This window comes from Pyrgilauda ruficollis, unplaced genomic scaffold, assembly GCF_017590135.1.
Source record: "Pyrgilauda ruficollis isolate IOZ18807 unplaced genomic scaffold, ASM1759013v1 scaffold126, whole genome shotgun sequence".
Classification (NCBI taxonomy): Eukaryota; Metazoa; Chordata; class Aves; order Passeriformes; family Passeridae; genus Pyrgilauda; species Pyrgilauda ruficollis.
Genome location: NW_024510988.1, coordinates 485,100 through 504,847, shown reverse-complemented (window position 1 = coordinate 504,847; position 19,748 = coordinate 485,100). Strand labels below are relative to the sequence as shown.

Here is a 19,748-nt window from a genome sequence, read left to right as displayed (position 1 = left end):
TTTTGTTCGTGACACTGTGTTTGCTGCGTGGGATGTGGCGGTGGCTGTTGGTACCTCCAAGGCAGTGTCCCTGGCACTGGTGCTCAGCTGAAAGCCTTTGTCAGAAAAGGCTGGTTCCCAAATCTTCAGTGTCTTCCCATTTTTATTTTTTGGTAGCCAGAGTAGGCTGAGCCTCAGCAGCAGCTGAGTACTGTCTGGGGAAGGTATTCATCCTTGGACCTTCCCTGGGCAGGCATCGGGGTGTGGTTGTGTTTCTCCATACAGTATTTAGTCATTCAAGGCCACGTTTCAGGAAGGTACATCAAAAGATCTGGTCCAAAAGGCTTCCCCAGGACAGACCACTGTGCTGGAGCTCTGAAGCACAACAGAGGATGAAATGCTGGAGCATAACAAGGCTGATGAACACAAAAGAGCATTTTTATTTGGTTTCTCATCAGTTCTTCGTAAGCGTTGCAGTGTCTGTACATCGATTGGAGATTTAGCCCTACTGCCCTTGTTATCCCTAGTTTAAGATGTAAAATGCTTTTTTTTGCAAGAGTGGAGGCAAAAGGCTTTTGAGTTAATTAAATCTATGAAGAAATGAGCTGTGAGCTGAGCATTGTAGTCAGCCCTTTCCAACCTGCGCCTGGACCCCATGGTGCTGGCCGCTCGCTGTCAGCGTGCCGATACCTGCCAGCATTCAGGTAGCATCAGATCCCTCTATAAAATGGAGATTTCAAGCAGCTTGCAGGAGGCTGTGCATGTAAACCTAAGCCAGAAATAGCTGCTCTGACAAAGACTGACAGGTACGTGCCATTCTCTTCATCTGGCACATGCTGTCGGCGGTGCCGCTACGGGAGCTGGCAGCAGCCTTGCAGTGGTGGGTGGCAAACAAAGGCTGCTCTCAGAAATATTTTCCACACAAAGTTAGGATTAAAAGCACAGAGCCGATATAAAATACCAGTGATAACGATATGGATGAAGGGAGTTGCTGGCAACACACAACTAAACTGAAATCTGTAAAATGAGGCTTTTTCTTTTGTACTGAGTTTTCCAGCGTTGCTTTCGCACAGGGCGCGTTGCCTGTGATCTCCTCTGCCTCCTGCAATTGATAGAGCCACGGGGATCAATAATTCATGGGCATAAGGAACAGCATTAGCTCTGGAGCCGAGGTTGCTCATGGCTTGGGGAAGATGCTGATGGTGCTGGTCAGCCTCAGCAGAGCGTGGTCGTTACGTGCTCCCCTCTGCCCGCAGCCCTTGACTCATCTTTGACTCACCTGCAGAGGACCGGGGGTGGAGAGAAGCGCAGTCATCTGCCAGATCCCCCTCAAGAGCTCCCACAACTCCATGCAAATGTAGTTGTTCCCCTCCCACAGCTCCTTACGCTGCCTTGGGCTGTACCCACGTCGCTCGTCAGCACTCCAATGGTGTTGGTCCTGATGGCTCAGCAGAACCCACTCACCGCCCTCCTCCGCCAGCAGAGCCCAGGGAGGGCTGCTACTACCTTCCCGTTTTTGGTGATGGCAGGAATACGGGGTGTTTTTACGGAATCTGCTCGTTAACACAGCCTGGCTGGACCGGCATGGTCTTCCCTTCACTCTGCCTTACGCGTGTGCAAGGTGAACAGCTGCAGCTTCACTTCAGGGGCTCTCCCACTGTCCAGCCTGGGGTGCACTGACAGATAACCACCACCACCTCCTGGAAAACCTTATCTCAGTCTCGGGGGCCTTGGTCACCTCCAGGCTGAAGGATGGTTTCTAGGACAGCGTGAGCCCCTTCTCAAGCTGTTCTGTCAGGCAGGAGGAGCTGTCAGGCTGGAGATGTGGGAACACTTCTGGCCAAAATGAAGTTGGGCAGCGATGGGTGTGGGTGGAATCCCGTGCTGACATTTCAGATACCTTCAGCATCAGAATGCTGAGATAATTGAAATCAGAGATAATTGCAGAGCAGCCGTGGTAAATGTCATGGATTCTGCTCCCGTAAGAGCTGAAGCTGTGCAGGCAAGTGGGCAAAGAGTGCACGAACAATGAAGGTTCTTATGAGTAAGTACAGGAGTTGAAGATCAACCTCTCCCATTGCCAACATCTGTTGCTCCCAAAATGTAACGATTGTGTTAAATACAATCGTTATGTGGCTTTTCAGGCAAATCCTGTTAAACCTCTTTGTGGTTGTGTCTTGTGTTGTAGGAAGTGATGACTCTGTTCCTTTGCCTTCTTGGGTGGGAGTCCAGGTCAGCACCCCCAGCTCTAAAGTGGCTTTTGGGGTGCTACTGGTTTGAGTTTGGCAGTCTGGAGTAGTTAAAAATAGACAAGGATTGAAAAAGGCATACTGTGATCTCCTCTGAGGGCTCCACAAGTCCTCCAGGTTGTACTTGGCTCCACTTCCACATCTTCCGACTTGACTCCAGTTTTGATCTGTTTTTTTTGTAGCAGAGAAAGGGAAGGATTTGGAGAGAACAGGTCATGTTCTTATTATCAAATTTCCTTGGTTTGTATTGTCTTCAATATATCTTTACTTGTATAGCAGGTACCATTAAAAATTCCCATTGAAGAGGCCAGTATCATGCTGATAGTATTGGCAAAGTTGGGGATTGGACTGGCATCCAGCACCCTGTGGTGACAGAACCCATTTTTTAGTGAAGTTTTGTTTTTCCCTATTTGCCCATTGAGTGGGCTCCAGAACCTCAGCAGGACCAAAACCAGAACAGCTGTGGCAGCTTTAGGGGACTGCTGGAAAAGCCTGTTAGGAGCTACAAAGGCTGTGTTTAATTTATGGAAAAGAAGGGAGGGTAACGCCTGAGAGTCAGAAATTGGCTGTTCTCTTTGTAAGTGAAAGGTCACGTTACCGAGCACGGCAGGGTGGATTTGTGAAAAACGAGCTCCTGTTTGCGAGGAATTAGAATGAGTAGCTGATTTTTTTATTTTTTTCCCCACTTGTGACCTTTAAAGATGCTGCTCGTAGATTGATAAGCAGGATGATGCTTTTAGCAGCCCAATCCTCCATTTGCCTCTCGCAGAAGGACAATCTGTCAAACGCCATGGGTGTCACTCGCAGAAAACCTTCCTCTCTGTAACCCCCCGGGGGAAGGAGGGACGTGGTGGCAGGACCCGAGCTGACAAACAAGGAAAATTCAGCTTTGTCTTCAATGAGTAAAGACCTGCGTTTCCTGTGGTCTGGAGCCTCTGGCTAAGGACTTTCCCTACATCCTTTTCCCAGTCAATTATACTTTCTCCTTTCCCCTGTCCTTGGCAGGGTTGCAGTGCTCCTGCCTGGTGGGACAAGTGAGGGTGGTTTGGGAAAGTTGGCTTTGCCCCCTGAGCCAGGAGAGCTGCTTTCCCTCCTCTGCTGCTGAGGAGGTGCATTTTGGGGCTGGGAAGTGATGGTTTGGAGAGCCCCATGTGCATTGCAGGTAGCACACGGCACCTGAGACACGTCAGCACGTCTTACATGGGTTGTGTTTGGTGACAAAAATAATGGCTGATGGGCTGAAGTCAGAAAAATCATTTTCTTAGTGACGGACAGCAGTTCTGTGTGTCCAGGTGTGCCAAAGCATCCTGGGGGACGCTGAGGAAGCTCCTGGTGCCGCATGGAGGTCTGGCTTTGTGAGCTTGGCAGTCTCTCTGAGAGGCTCCACTGTGTTTATTTTCTGTTCCTAGAGTGCTGCTGGCACCGAAGCGCTGCGGCTGCAGACACCCTGGGTAGGGCAGTTCTGTGGCAGAACTCTCCTGTGTTCTGCTGGGTGCATGGCACGGTTGATCTACGGCTGTCCTGGCAGGAGCAGGATTCTTACCGGGTGACAATTTACTGCAGAGAAATCAGTGCTTTTCTGGTGATACTGCCTCCCATTGCCCTTGGTCATCCCTTCCAGTTCAGGCAGAAACTGGAACATGTGGCTTTGGTCCAAAGCCTGCTCTAAGTGCTGTAAGCCACGTGAGAGCTGTTAACACGGGTAATTCCACCGTTTCATTTGGTTGCCCATTGCTGGGGGAAGTTGGTGCACAAGTGATTCTCTTGCTGCAGTTGAGGCTGTTCCTGACCTGTTTCTCTGTTCTAAAACGATTATTGTCACTTTGCCTCTGTGATGCTGAAGAGCTCATCCATAAGGTATTTTTCCTTGCTGTAATGTGTTGCTCTTCTGTGAGGAACAGCTGACAGGCTGCCCCATGACTCTGAGCATCCACACTGCCCAAACTGCCCCAAGTTTGGCACATCTGGCCACTACCCTGGCAGGCAGCGGGGTATTTCTTGACCCTGCTCTCTTTTAAGATGCTCTGACTGCTCATTCCCCGTGGGCAGAAGGTGCCTTCATGGTTTCACTTGGGCAGAACTTAAGTGCAGGTGCTGGATTCCTTTCTAGGCCCTGTGTAGGGCACGAAAGGTGAAAGGTGCTGCCAAGAGCTCGTTCCCTGCGAGGGCAGTCTCTGTTCTACAGTGTCCCTTTGTGAGCGCCGCCCTTACATAAGCGCGACGCCGCAGCAGCGCGATGGAAATCTCGTCAGGCCCGCCAAGTTCCCTGGTCCGGAGCCAGACATCTGGGATTGGGGTTTTCATGGCATTCTTCAGTAGCATGAGGAGCCTCATAAAGCAGCTTCTCTGGGGTATTGTGCCGAGAGCCGCATTCCCAAGCAATTACAGCCGGGGCTGCAGCAGTAATGAGCCCTCGCTTTGGGAAGGGACAGGAAGACAAAAGGGAAACGTTCAATGGAAGCTGCGAAGCCTTTGAACGTGAATAGCTGTGGGCTTGTTAATTGGGATCACCATTGGGAACATTCCCTGTTCCCTCCGGCTCTGGCAGTGTGACCAGGCTCCGGCAGGGGAGCAGGGTGGCAGCAAGGGAAGAGGGCTGAGAAGCTGCAGCTCTTTGGGGTTTCACCATTAATGATTTCTGGCGATGGGGACGAGGCGCAGTTGAGCCTTTTTTGGACCAGAAAAGTGCTGCAAGGGGTGTTCTCAGCTGGGCGAGTCTCATAGCAAAACACTCACCTGCTGCTTCAGAAGGTTTTGCTTCTTTGGTACCAGCACCATCCTCAGCAGCTGTGGGGTGGCAGGGGATGGAGGAGCTGCTCTGACTGAGCTTGGTGTTCCTGAAGATGCCTGCCCCAGCTGGTCTTTGGGAAGCAGCAGTGGGATCGTGGGTGCAGGCTGGTGCTGGTGACAGGCACCGTGTCACCATCCTTGTGACCAAGCTCCCATTTATTTACAAATCTGGGATTTGTATCGGAGTGTTTCAAAGCTTCCTTATTGTGAATGTTTCCTCTGGAGTTTGGTGGGTTCCAAATAAGAAGTGAAGTTTGAATAAGAACTGCTTTGGCTTCTGCAGTGAGTTATTGCTGAGGCTGCTCAGAGACAGGCTGTTCGTGTCTGTGTGGGTAACTATCAGAGAACATTTTGTTGGTGTTTGTTTAAAAGACAAACAAAAACCATCTGAGTCTGAGTGAAACACTTGTCCCTGGGATTTTGAATAACACAGCAGGTATGGTGTGGATTGTGACTCAGTGTGAGGCATGGCACCAGTACAGTGCCCACAGTAACATTGTGTGTCCTCGTGTCTCCACAAGGCTCTGCCAGCTCAGGGTGGATGATTGCAAACTGGAAATTTCACTTGGTGCAAGGTTCAGGGAACCAGTGCTCCCCATCCTGCAGGCCAGCACTCCCAACCTTCTGGTTGGCGGTGCAAGGACAGGTTCCTGGGCTCGCTGATGCCAGAGGCAACCGCACGTGGTTCCTCTCTGTGGTGCGGTTTGCAGTTGAGAGTGACAAGTTTAATTCCTTGTATTGCATTTCGGATGGAAAGGAAGAGTACGGCAGATGAATTTCCTTCTTTTCTGATTCCCTCCCCCCGTTTGATTGCGCTATTGTTTCTTTGGGCACATTAAAATAGAATTTGACTGGAGTCGTTATCCGCTGTGCCCGCGCTGCCGCGTGTAATCCTCTTGCAGAGCCCTCCGCTTTGTGCAGCGGCGTTTGCTAATGAGCAGAATGTAATTCTTTTTTCTGAAAATTACACGAAACAGCATACCCATAAAACCTTCAGATTCAAGATGGCTTGTTTTGTTCCCATAAGCAGCCCAAACTCCACAGCCGTTCATCACGCGCGGGGTATCCACAAGGAGGATTCAGCCCCAGCTGGAGAAGAACCTGTTGTGCTCCACGATCCATTCCCATGCATGCTGCTTAGATCCCTGTGTTCAGGAGATGAGAGCAGGATGAGCTGCTCCCAAATTAAGTACAGGCAGTAGGAAAAGGAAATTTTGCAGGTTGAAGTCACCTGCCTCGTTGTGGGTGTTGAGCATATGGTGTCTGTGTCAAAGCGTTTTTCCACGAAACTTGAGTGTTTTGTCTCATCAGCTGAGATACATTAATACATTCCATTCACAGGATGGTTATCCCAGGGTGATGATTCCAAGGCACAGCCTGAGGAGGTGAGCTGAGGGAGGGGTGTGCTTGCAGGGAGGCTGCTGGGGCTCAGGCCTGGGCGAGGTGTTGGTGTCACTTTGGAAGCAAAACCCAGTGAGTGCCTGACTCCAGTGCTTGATGGCACCCATGCTCCAGAGCAGCTGCCTGCCTGCAAACCTTTCAGTAACACACAACCCTGGCAGGTTTAGCAAAAAAAAAATAATCCCTAACCCAAAAGCGCCTTCGCTACAGGATCTGCTCAAGTGGCTCCTCAGCAGAAAAACCCTTTTAACGTTTATAAACCACTTCTAAAAGCCAGCCTGAACCAGACTGTCATTTCAGTGCCTTGCTAGAAAAATACCCATGAGGAATTGTCCTTCGTTTGTAGCTCCAAAATGTGGTGTGTCATCCAGTTTGGTGAGAGCAGCATTTACTGGAAGGTGGCGGTTGCTGGGGCTTAAGGAGGGGTGTTCTGGGCAGACTGTGCTCTGAGTTAGAGCAGGTTTTATAAAGTGGTTTTAAATGCAAGTGATTAAGGGGAGGATTTCTCTTGCTCTCAGGTGCAAATGCAGCTCCTGATTAAAAGTCAACTGCTGAAATCTGAAATTTTCACAACAGCACTGCTGAGTTATTTATTGTGTAGCATTTCCATTGAAAATGAGCCTTGTTTTAAATATCCTACCCTTGATGTGCTGAGTGCGAGGGGGCCAGGCTTACAGTTCATGAAAACTTGGCAAAAACAAGCAGATCTCTTCAAACTGTTGGGCTTTGAGAAGAGAACTGTGAAGAATGTGTCTAATTGAAACTGTTCTTTCAAGAAATGCTAAGCAAATGTCTGGTAGATTTTCAGCTGCAGTTGGCAACATCTGTAAAAGGTCTCATGTCTCCTGTGACATGGCAGCAGGAGGGTTGGAGCCTGCCTGGCTTTGATGGTTGGAGTGTATTTTTATTTGAAATACACTCACTGTGTGTACAGTAGAAAGAAGGGAGGTTGTTGGTGTGCGATGGGCTGCCCCACCTGCAGCAGTGCTCAGCCCCGTGGGCATGAGAGAGCAGGTTTAACCAAAATTGCAGTAAAAAAGAGGTGTACCAGGTTTTTCTGGGGGCTCCCCATATCGCCCAGGTTTGTGCCCAGGAGGACAGGGAAGAGCAGCAGTGACGGGGCGGGGGGAGCAGGATTGAAAAAGCTGGAGTTGGGATGTGAGCAGTGAGCCCCCAGCCCCACATCCCTCCCGTGGGCCCACACTGGGCTCCTCGGAATGTTCCAGAGAGCTGCTGTGCAGCACTGGGTGGCACGGAGGGGTGGTGGCAGCTTGGCACCCTGAGGAACTTAGTCCCTGGTCACTGCAGTCCAGCTAATCCTGGCTAAAGGAGGTAAAGCCGCCCGGGGCCAGGCATGGCGAGAGCTGCAGGGGTTTGAGGTGGTTTGTAATCCTGGGCACATCGAGCAGGAGAGGCTTTATTTAATTCTAATAATGGCAGAGATAATGTTGGCTTTGTGATAGTCCCAGGCACAGCTGTTCTGCAATATCCACGGCGGTGCATGCTGTGAATGGCTAGCAAGGTATCGAGCCCCCAGGATGTTTTCCTTGCTTTTCAGTGCCTGGATGGATTGCATTGGTTTATTGGAAGAGCGCTGACTTTGTGCTTGCAGTAATTAATTCCCTTTTCCGGGCTGGGGGAAGGTTGGCTATAATTTCCTGCATTCTTTTATCATAAGGCCAAAGGAGAAGCTCAGAATAGCGAGCAGAGAGGAACACTGCATACATGCATTTTAAATTTAGTTTCAAGCAGTTAAGAAGACGGATTTTTGGTGGGGTGGCCTCTCTGTATTTGCAGTTTTCAAAGAAGGTGACCTGGAGGATTGGTGCTGGATGTAGTGTCCATTTCCAAAATCCCTGGCTGTATTGCTCACTCCACCTGTAAATCCTTATTCCCTTCTCCTTCAGGGCACTGCAGAGGGCTGGAGATCAGGAGTTTGTTTCCCTGCTGGTAGTTCTGACACTCCCTGTGGACAGGAGGAGGGTTGTTGGGGGGGAGTACAGGTTTGTGCTGACCAAAATTCATTTGTGTCTGAGCTTGGAAGCGTGGCAGAGGAGCAGCGCAAAGCGTGTCCTCCTGCTGTCCCCTCTGCCTGCCCTGATCTTGGGGACATCCCAGTGCAGGCTGGGCAAGGGCTTCCCACGGGTGTGAGAGAGCATGAGAGATGGAAAATACTTGCTTGAGAACAAGAAGGGCAAAAAGAAATTGGGCAAAAGTGAGATTCTTGTGTATTTCCTCTGATTTTGGGGGGTTTTCCATAAGATGACAAGCACGGCTCTCTCATGTCTGGTGCCGCCTTTGCTTTGTGGCCATCGCTGTTCCCGGCACCGGTCCCATTGAAATGGTTGTGCACAGACAGGCAGGGAGGAGTGTCAGCCAGAGGGCTGGGGTGGGCATGGCGGGGTTCTGGCCGAACCCCGAGGGTACCTAACCCGTGTGCAGTTCCAGAGGGAGCTGCTCCGCTGGTCGCTGCGTGCGCTCCGGGTGGGCAGCACCGCACAGCCCGGGCCGGCAGCGCCGCGGGGGCTCCGCGGGCTCCGGGCGGCCGTGCTGGGGACGGGGCTGCTGGGACCCTGCTGGGGACCCTGCCGGGGCTGCTGGGGACCCTGCTGGGGGTGCTGGGACCCTGCTGGGGGTGCTGGGACCCTGCTGGGGACCCTGCCTGGGCTGCTGGGGACCCTGCTGGGGACGGGGCTGCTGGGACCCTGCTGGGGACCCTGCTGGGGACACCCTGCCGGGAGTGCTGGGACCCTGCTGGGGACCCTGCCTGGGCTGCTGGGGACCCTGCTGGGGACGGGGCTGCTGGGACCCTGCTGGGGACCCTGCCGGGGGTGCTGGGACCCTGCTCTGGGGACACCCTGCCGGGTGCAGCCCTGCCCTGGGCTCTCCGCAGCCCTGCCGGGTTCAGCCCTGCCGGGTGCAGCCCTGCCCTGCCGGGGCCCTGCCCCGCGCTCCCCGCAGCCCTGCGCTCCCGTTGCCTTGCCAACACCGCGCAGAGAAGGAGCGGAGCGCGGCTGCGGCACTGCCGCGGAGCTCGGGAGAGGAGGAGGAGGAGGAAGAGAGGGAGGAGGAGAGAACCTCGCCGCCCAAAAACAGCCCTCTGCACCGCGGCGGGGAGGGAGAATTAATGACGCTGGCAGAGGCATTCAGCGTTCACTCCTTGCTACTTCTGAGATTGTACAACAGCATAATTTTTTAATGACGGGTAATGATGAAACATCAATTTCAAATCTGTTTTTCTGACTGGTGCCTGAAGCTGCAGCGTCAGGCTCAGCACAGGGAATAGGGTGCCCCGATCCCTGTGGATGGAGCCGGTGCCTGCTGATGTTTGCCGTGTGGATATCAAGGAGGAGCACTAAATTGAAAATTGCTTCAAAATGGGCTCAGTTTGACTGTTTTAATGCTTCTCGGGAGAACACAAGAGATGTAGAGATTTTAAAACAGAAGCAGCACGGCGGTGCCTGGTGGTGTGCGTTGCTGGTGTTTGTCTTTCTTTACAGTTCACATCCCTTCGGTGGCGGCTCAGAGGCGCCTCACCTGAAAGCAGGAATGAAATGCCATTTATCTCAGCCTTCCAGCCTGCAGAACACTGTGCTGCAGGGCTGTGGGGACAGCTGGGAGTCTGCTGGGCAGTGTCCCATGGTGCTGTGACAGGGACGCTGTCCCCAGGGAGGAGCAGTGGCTCCGTCCTGCCCCCACCATAAATTCCCTTGGCCCCGGGCTTTGGTGTTACCTTGGGCTCTGTTTTACCTGGGATTGCTCATCCCAGCCCTGCCTTTGGGGCTCTCCAGGACACCCTTCCCAAACACTGGTCATGGCTACACACCACCCATCCTGCCACATATGGGAGCGTGGCAGAAAATGAACATTTCAGCCCAAAAGATAAAAATATGTAATGGGAAGGCTTTTCTTGCTGCAGCTCTCCCTCGGAGCAGACGCTTCAAAGGCAGCAGCGAATGGAAGTCACTCTCTGGAGCTGTCTCGTTCTTTCTCGAGGCAGTGTTTTGATAAATGTTGATGAGTTTCACTGTAAAACTAAATGACATTTATAGCACGATGTATGCTTTACCCATTGCTTAATTATACCTAATGGTGTTGGATGGAAAAGGCATTTACCATTTTACTTTTGTTTAAAATGACAATCTAAACCTCAGAGCCTGTGGGGTTTTGTAGAACGATGACGATTTAATTAAGAACTAAATACAATCTAATTTTAAAAGGCAATTGCAACTTTAAGAAATAAGTGATAAAATTTACAAAGAGCTTGCTGAGAGAGGAGTGCTGGGCTTGGTGTGCCTGCTGTGGGATGGGGTGGGCATCTGAGGGGGTTTGGCTCCAGGTTTGAGGAAGGTGGGATGAGGACCACATCCAGACTTGTTTTCTCTCTCATCATTACTGGTTTTTTTTGTCATATGCTTTACAGTCCTGTTGCTGCACCTGCAGAGGCAGCGAGAGGCATTGGGCTAATGCAGTTTATAAACCCAAGGGTTTATTTTCGTGTGCACAACACGGTTTCTCTTCCCTTCCTCCCAGCTCTGCCTTTGTCCTGGCAGCCAGCAAAGAAAACAGAGCCTCTATTGAAAACAAGGCATGAGGAATGAGCGTGGATCAGGCAAGCTGCATCTTTAAAAATAAACACTGGAGCAGAGCTTTGTGCCTTCCACTCAGCTGGCAAAGCACTGACAGCAGGCAGGAATGTGTTCAGGAGCATCTGCCCTTTCTCTTCTTTTCATGGGTTTAGTCAAAACAAATCCCATAGATGAAGGGAAAAAAAAAACAAAATGCATTTTACTTCCCCAAGCCTGGATGAGCCACCGGGCAGAGGCTGAAGGGGGACGTGCAGGATCTGCAGTGAGGAGATTAATGTTTAAAGATATTAGCACTGGTCCTATACTAACATTTATAAATCCGACGGGTGGCAGATTGAGGGCTGATTCCACATTTTTTCTTCCTCCTCTGTAAAATAATAAATATGGTAAAATAGCTCTCAGAGCTGCCTTTATCGTGGGGATGAATCAGGACAGTTGGTGTTGCAAGAGACTTAAAACTTACAAATATGTTGCCCTTTAGGTGAGCATTCATCATAATGTCTGATCTGGGATCTAGACTAAAGGCTTCTCTTATACCTTTTTATCCTTTCTGGGAAGTAGAAATTGGAAGGAGTCCTCACTTTGATCGTAATGTTGCTGCTGAGATTCTTTCACCTGTTTTGTGGGGGAGCGTCTGTCGCTGGTGGGGGTCTATTGTTCTTTGAGAAAAGATCTTGTCTGCTGTCTCTAAAAAATCTGAAAGGGGGGGACATACTTGAGTAAAAAGAAAGTGAGGGGAAAGACCCCTAAAGACAGTGCCCTTCTTGATGGCATGGAGTCCCTGCAGGTGCTGGGTGGGCAGGGAAATTGTGGGCACAGCAGGGCTCCACAATCCTCCCTGCAGGTGCTGGGTGGGCAGGGAAATGACTGTGGGCACAGCAGGGCTCCACAATCCAGGACTGTGGCATTCCCACCTGCACTGCCACCCAGGGAGATGAGGAGTGGGCAGGTAACACCTGTGAGCAAAGCCACTCCAAAGGCTGGCAATTCGTGGAAGGTGACATCAGCCTTCCTGCCCTGATGGCAAACTGGGAATTAACTTCAAAGGGCAAGAGGAACTCAGCCTAATCTGTGGAGGAGGGCTCATCCTCGAGGGTTCAGTGTGTGATGGGCTGGTAGCAAATGGGTCACTCCCCTGTGCAAGCTCTTGGTCATTCCAGCAGGTAAATGTTTCCTCTTCTGCTTTTACACCCCGGTTTTGGGATAACAGCTGGGCAGGTGTTTTGTCCAAGGCTCACAGAGTTGCTCCTGTGTGTGACAGGGCAGGGACAGTGCTGGGATTTAAGGCTGGCTGCATGCTGAGCCAAAGGATGGGAACAAGCCAGGATACCCCAAAAAACCACAGTATTCCCTTGTATTCCTTGCAGGTCCTTTGTTTTGAAGACATTTTCTACAGGTTTGAGCATTTGTTTTTAATTTTGCCATCTATTTCTTGCTTATTTCAGTGGTGAGCTAAAGATTTCAGACTTAAATATGCAGGCAGTTGAAAGGAGGTCCTTTTTATAGGGAAGAGACCAGGCTGATGTTGATCAGAATTCATTGTGGGTGCTTTATGGAAATACAGATTTCTTGGGTTTAAAAGAGATTATTAAACCGCACGTTGTGACAGATGCTACTGACAGTAAAAAATAGAAAGGATGTGAAAAAGTCTGCAAGAAATGGGTTACAGGTATGGATATAAGACATATCTTCTCATTAGAGTAAAATGAAACCCATCATCTGAGTTGAAACAGGATTCCTTGTTACTGGGAGCCCTGTCGCTCTGACTAATGGGAATCTGTGTTCTGGGGCAGGTGCTGCGGGATCCAGAAACTGAGCGTGTGCCAGAGCAGCCCTTACCAGCAATGGCATCATCCCAGGGGGCTTGGAGGGCACAGAGTGTCTGAGCTGAGGGTCCCTGGAGGGCTCCCTGCTGCTGGCAGTGCCATGGCATGGGTGTCCCCCCTTGTGTCCCTGTCCAGCCGCAGTCCCCGGCTGGCACCCCCGGGAGCAGGGCTCTGTGCTGGGGGAAGGTGGGCACACAGCAGGTGGGCAGCTCCCTCCACAGCCCCTCGTGCCAGCTCGAGGTGCCAGCAGTGCCCTGCTCCGTGCGAGGCAGGTGGCAGCTGCTGGCCACCGCAGGGCAAGAGCAGAGGTGACAACGATGGTGACAAACCTGCAAACATGTAAATTCTCTCCTCCTGTGCTCAGGTTTTGGCAGGGGCTGCTGCAGCTTTACCCCCGTGGCAGAGACAGGAAGGAGTGTGAGGCAGCAGGTGTTGTTCTGGTCAGGGAAATGCACAGAACATGCTCTTTGATTGTGAAAACTCAGTGTTTGATCTGTGCTTCCTCCTCTTACGCTCCTCATCAGGGTTTAGCTCCCCATGGAGCAAGTCAAGGCAGGCAAAGGAAATTCCACCTGTGTTTGAAACTCGGGTTTAATCAAGGTCTCCTTCCTTGGATCTGGGCTGTGGGTGTCCTTGGTGGCAATGTAGCTGGAAGATAAATGCAGATAAGAATTCCGTATTAGGGCTCCATTAATAATAAACATGTGTTGATGCTAACTGAGTGTTATTTAAACACACTGAATGGAGGCAGCAGCCTGCTGGGACCGTCTCGTGTTGTCAAACCTTCTCCCTTGCTGATGCTGCTGCCAAGCAGTGCTGGGGCATGGCACTGGGGGATTTCAGGTGGTGTCCTTGGCGGGTGTTGGCTGCCAGTGATGGCTGTGTCAGGAAGGGCACCTGACTTTCTGCCGAGGGGCCACTCACAGCTTTGCCCTTTTCTGCTCCTTTGGTCTCCCTCACTTCTGTCCCTCCATGACCCCCAGGAGCCCCCTGAGAGTCCTCAGCAGCCTCCCCTCTCAGATCCTGCCACAGAAGATGTTCTGTCTCCCTGGTGAGCCGGGGAGCCGCTCGCACCGGGCTCCCTGGGGACGCCTGGATGAACCCCTGACCTTATGGGAGAAGGACAGTCTTTAGTAAGTGACCTTTTACTGTCTAGGCAACGGACCATCAGCTGCTGGAAACAAGGCAAGAGAGCAGCTGCTTCTGTTTCTTAGAAACATTTTAGAAACGTGGAACAAAAAGCTGAGATGTGCAGAGCAGCAGGAGGGTGCTGCCGTTCCGAATTCTGCCTCACCGCGCTCCCGGCGCCGCGTTTGTCCCCTCTGGTCAGTGACAGAGCAGATGGATATTGATCCTCAGTGTCCGCCAGCAGTAACCTTTGAAGGGACAGGCGACGTATGGCCGGGGAGTTTGATCTATCAATATCTGGGTAATAGAAAGACAAGGGTGACATCTAATCCCAGCCCAGGTGACAGATCATAAATCTGCGCAGACGGGCGATTGGCGGCAGCAGGAGCGTGAGGGGAGGGCAGGGTGAAGGACCAGCTTCAGTCTGAAACACGCTTTGGCCACAGCCACAGAGGCTTTCGTGGCAGGAAAAAAGAATTTTGTTCTTAAGATCCAAAGAAATACTTTAATTTGGCCATAACACAGGACTTTTGTTCCTGTACCATTGTGGTTTCAGCCAGTGGAAAGAATTCCCTGATGCCATTGCATCACATAGATATTCACTATGTTTAAAGTCAGTGCAGCCTCCAGTGTAATTTCAGAGCTATTGTCATCTTTTATTCTTACTCTTTAAGCCAGAAAAGCCATAAAGGTGGCAATGGCATTTTTTTTCTCCACAAATTTAATATCTGTGCGCAACTCGCTTGAATTTGCCGTATATTTCTCTGAAGTGGCTGTTTCATAGCGTAAACTTGCTCCTCACAATAAGTAATTTTTAGCACCATCTTGCACGTTCTCTCTGAGTGTGGAGAGTAATTCAGGGGAAGTGTGACTGCGAGCGGGGAGAGGAGCGGGCGCTGCGCAAAGGCGCCGAAAGCGCTCGCTCGCGAAAATCTGTGCTGAGAAGGAGGGGAAAGAGGTCCCTGGGACTGCTGGGGCTGCCACAGCCTGTGACAGGGATGGGATCCTGGCGGCAGGAGCGGCTCTGTCCCTGCAGACAGTGCCAGGGAGACTCAAGGAAATCAACGTTTTGGGAACGGTTCCTGTGCATGCTAATTCCTCCCACTCCTTTTTCCCCTCCTAAATGGAAACTGGGGCTTTGAGCATCACCAGGGGATCCCAAACCTGGCACAGCAAAGTTGTCTCTGTCGGTAGAGCCCTTCCTCAGAGCAGTTCTCTTAAACCTGGCTGCGGCATAAAGGAAGGATAACATGCATTAAATGTGAAAGTAGAAATCCAAATACCAAATCCAAATAAGGTGAGCATTGCCGTATCAATTTGCTGTAGTCTGTGCCTCAGAGGGAGACATGGAGCTGCCATACCCCATTCCCATCATCACTGAGCAAGCCTTGCCCAGTTCAGCTCAGCTGCACCTTGCTGGAGAGTCCCTGTTCCTCTTGTGCTCAGCAAGGAATTTTCATGGGCAAGACTCCCCAGTGCTGAATTGCAGCTGACGGAGCGGCACGGAACCAACTCAAAAGGGAGATCTTTCTAGAATTCTATTTGTTTGCCACCATCACTTTTTTTGAAGAGCTCTTTGCCTGGGAATTGGATTGCTGAGCCTGTTTCTGACCATGGAGAAGATGCTGAAGAGGGAACGAGAGCTACTTGAATGCAGAAAAATCTCAGAGAGGCTTGACTCAGGGTCACAAAACTGGTAATCACATCTTATTAGAAGAGAAAGTTGCTGTTGCAAAAGGTTAGTTGTGAATCTTGGTGGAAAACAACATTTCCCTCTGGGGTGAGGGCACACTGGCAGAAGAATTGCTCGGGGGTTCCACGTCTGGCTCCAGGCTCCATGGCCTCGGAGGGTTTTCCTTAGGGACTGTGCAGGAGTGGAAGGAGCAGCAGCTGCCTCTTCTCCTGCCCTCCCTGCAGCCCAGCCTCCCACAGTGACTGTTTTGTGAGTTTTGTGAGCACCTGTGTCTCGGTGTGCCCTGAGCACCCACGGGGCGCTGCGGGCTGGCGTTGGTGGGGCTGCAGGAGTGCTGCATTCTGCCCCAGCCCCTTCCCTCCCGCTGCACTGGGGCCACACGTGTGTCCACGTGCTCCGTGGCAGCCTGGTCTCCAGCTGTTGCCCATGAAAAGATGCCATGAAATTAACTCCATCGGCAGCAATTGCCTTTTCCTGCCAGCACAATCAGTGTGGATTGTCTGTTCTTTTCCAAAGTTCAAGTGTGACGACTGCAGCTCTTTAAAACGGTCTCTCAAGGCTCGGAGCCTGGATGCACAGAGCTCCAGTGGCTTCTCCCTGGCAGTTCTCCTCTCCCTCCTAGAAGCAGATCTGCAGGCTGGTTAAATGGCCTTTGGGTCCCCTCCTTTTCCCCGTATCCCATCCTTGACCAAGAGTCTCTGGTTCTGGTCTCTTCCTGGAAAGCAGACTGTGATATTTGTGTTAAAGGGAAGAGATGAAGCTCTCAGTGATGGATGAGAGAGCAGAGGAGCTGCTCAGCTCAGGGAGAAGCAACACAGAGGAGACAAAGCTTCTGGGGAGGTGGATGCTCAGTGTTTATAAACCCACTTGTCTCTGCTCTAACCACCACATTCCTTTTAGGTACTTGAAACTGATAGATGAATGTTGACATTCAAATTGTGTTAATTCTGGGAATGGAGCTCAGTGTCGCTTTTTTCCTTGAGCGCGTGGGCAGTTTGTGTATCTGTGTGAGTTGTTTCTTCTGACTCAATCTATTAAGAGGAATTTTGTTTAGGTTTACGGGCTTACACAGTTCAGGTGTAATGAAAACCCCTCTTCCTTGGAAAGCATTTGTGTCGGGATCCTGCAGACTGAGCCAGCAGCGCTGCAGCTCACGCTGGGGCACCTGTGGTTAGAAATTCCATAGAAATTGAAAAACCATGCTCCCCAGCACGTATTTTTAATCTTTCCTCTCCTCTCCCTGATGCTTCCCTCTAGCCCAGTGTCCTACAAGCGGAGAAAGAATTGATTTTAAATGTGACCGCTGAATATGAGCCAAGGTCCCTGGGCTGTGTCCAGCTGAGGGGGACTTGTTTGAAACACAATTTACTCGTCTGTGTCTGTCTGCAGCCCTGAGAGGAGAGACTGCAGTGGTCTAAGGCAGGAAGACAAGTGCAAAAATTAATTGTACAGGTTTCAGCCAAAGCTCCCTCAAGCATTGTGTCCCCCTCCTCACCCCCCTTCCAGTAAGTACAAAACAAGGTGTCATTTTTCACCTTCAGAGGGGGGTTCAGTAAATGAGGCTGGAGAATTGCTTTGGGTAATGAAGGAAGCACACATTGTATTTTCCCTCCTCCTGGCACTGCCAACACCCTTTTGGGTGATTCCCTTGCTTGTTAACGGCGGTGCATGTGTGAGACAGGAGCTCACCCCAGAGACTCCCCCCAGAAAGTGGCTTCATTCCTGTTCCTGTTCCACTCCCTCTGGAGCAATCCCATGTACTCCAGGTCAAGATTTTCAAGGCTCTGAGCCCAGTCCTGGACTCTGTCTGTCCTGGTGTCTGTCTGTCACGTGCTGGGATGAGGATTTGTTCCTCGTGTTGGAGTCCCAGCAGGAAGCTTTGGTCTGTGCTGCCATAGTCCCTTCACAGGTGATAGATGAAAATCTGTCCCATGTCATTCTGTTGGGGGCTTCCTGTTGGATCTGCTTGTGCTGTGCCCCTCCAAAGCATTGCCAGGATTTAACATTGGTTCTCAACAGTAATTTTCCTTCGATAGATGAAAATCTGTCCCATGTCATTCTGTTGGGGGCTTCCTGTTTGGCTCCAAAGCATTGCCAGGATTTAACGTTGGTTCTCAACAGTAATTTTCCTTTGCTTCTCTGAGCTCCTGAGATTCCCTGTTGAGTCCATAAATTTCACCTGCCCTCCCCAGCCAATTTCCTGTTCCAAAATATTGCCATGCTGTGTGTGTGTGTACTTTAATGCTCCTCAAAATACCTATACACTGACAGTAAATATTTACTGAGGAACTTGCCGAGGTGTTGACAATGAGGACGGCTCTGAAGAGTTCTTGCTTTGTGTTGCATTTTTATTTAATTTACAGCTCGTAATTGCCGCTGCTGGTGGAAATAGCTTTCCTGGGAGCAGATAGGAGTGGACGGCCCAGGATGTGGAGGGGTGCACGCCCTGGCTGGGTGCAGCACGTTCAGGGCAGCAGAGCAGACACCCTTTGATGGAGAACAAAGAGGCAGAGCCCAGGAGGCCGTGGCTGCTGCGAGCCGCGGAGGGGCTCAGTGTCCTCATGTGCTCCCTGCCCGTATTAATCTGGATAACAGCCTCGTTCAGAGGCATCTGGTGCCAGCCCAGACCCAGGTGCTGGACTCTGCAGCCATCCCTCGGCAGGTTTAACGCAGCAGCATCCCGGTGTGAAAAGCTTCAGTGGCTTGAACTTCAAATAATTTATTTCTAAATTACTTCTACTGTAATTCTTATTAATTCAAATAGTCTTCTAAGCTGATGTAAAATTCAGTAAACGCAAGGAACAGTTTAATGAATTGAAAATAGGATTGAGTCTTTTAAAGTAAATGTAAAAAAATATGCTGGCAATAATTGCTTAGATGGAAATCGAATCTTAATAGCTTTGTTAATGATTTGTAGGGAATATTGCGTTTATGAGAACATATCAAGCTGATCCTTGTGCAAGAACCTTGTTTTGAATGGGTTTGATAAAATTATTCCCCAGAAGCAGTTAGTAATGTTTAATATTTTTGCTTGAACCACTTTTGAGACGTTTGATTTCATTGATGCCAGGGCCTGGCTGTGGCTCTGCCGCGCTGCTCCAGCACCTCCAGCAGCATGTGGCACAGGCAGGGCTCTGCTCTGGGGTCTGCACAGTGGTTTGGGATTTGAGAACAGAACCATTTGTGCTGAAAAAGCCCTTTAAGATTATAGAGTCCAGATAAGTGTCTCCAAGGTTCAAGAACACTGTGTTAAGGGTGCTGATAGTGTGGTGGGGTGGCTGAATGCTCATCTTCTGATCAGAGGGCTTTGAGCAGGACCAGCTTCATCCTGATGCACAGAATGTGGAGCCAGGCAGATGTCTGGGACAGGCTCTTTGCCCCTCTTGAGTGGGGCTGGGGGTCTGGGCTCCAGGATGGGTGTTACTGTTGGATAGTGAATCTTCTTGTTGGTCCTCCACGTTCATCAGTCTGGAGAATCTATCTAAAATTTATACTGAGAGGGCAGAAAAATGTGCCCAGACTTCAGCTTTCTGCCCATCAGGTGTGGAGAGGAGTCTGATGGTTTATCAATCTTTCTCCTTCCAAACGATGCACCTTTTCGTCAAACATTTGTTTCCAAGGGATGTCAAATTATAAAAGCAAGTTGGAAAGAAAGATAAATGAAGGAAATGCAGGGTGAGAGGAAAACTGGGGTTTAAATATGATCCCCAGATTTCCTGAGTGCAAACTTTGTCCCAGTCCTGCATTTTTGTGTTTCTCGTGGCTAAGGCAGCTGTGGAGCAGCAGAGGATTCTCTGACCACGCAGCCCGTGGCCAAGTGCCCAGGTGTCCTGGCTTCATTTGGAGCATTGCCAATCAAAGTCTCGGTATTTCTCCCACTTTGGTTTCCAGCAGTGATGGAGAAATTGAAATGCAAGGCACATTCTGCTGCCATGCCCGTGTCCTTTGGCGTCGGAGGCGAGTGTCTCCGCGTGCGGTGCTGCGCCGCCTCGGCTCATTAGAGGAGAGTTTTCGGGGTGATGACCTGGAAATGATTACAAGGCTCCCACGGCATAATTGCACGGGATCCTTTCTTTCCCCTGCCTCTGGACAT

At 50.7% G+C, this 19,748-nt stretch overlaps 1 protein-coding gene across 4 annotated transcripts in view; it reads left to right on the top strand.

The window, feature by feature from the left end:
* CADM1 (cell adhesion molecule 1) overlaps positions 1 to 19,748 on the top strand; it is a 131,725-nt gene that overhangs the window by 68,842 nt on the left and 43,135 nt on the right. The window lies entirely within an intron of this gene.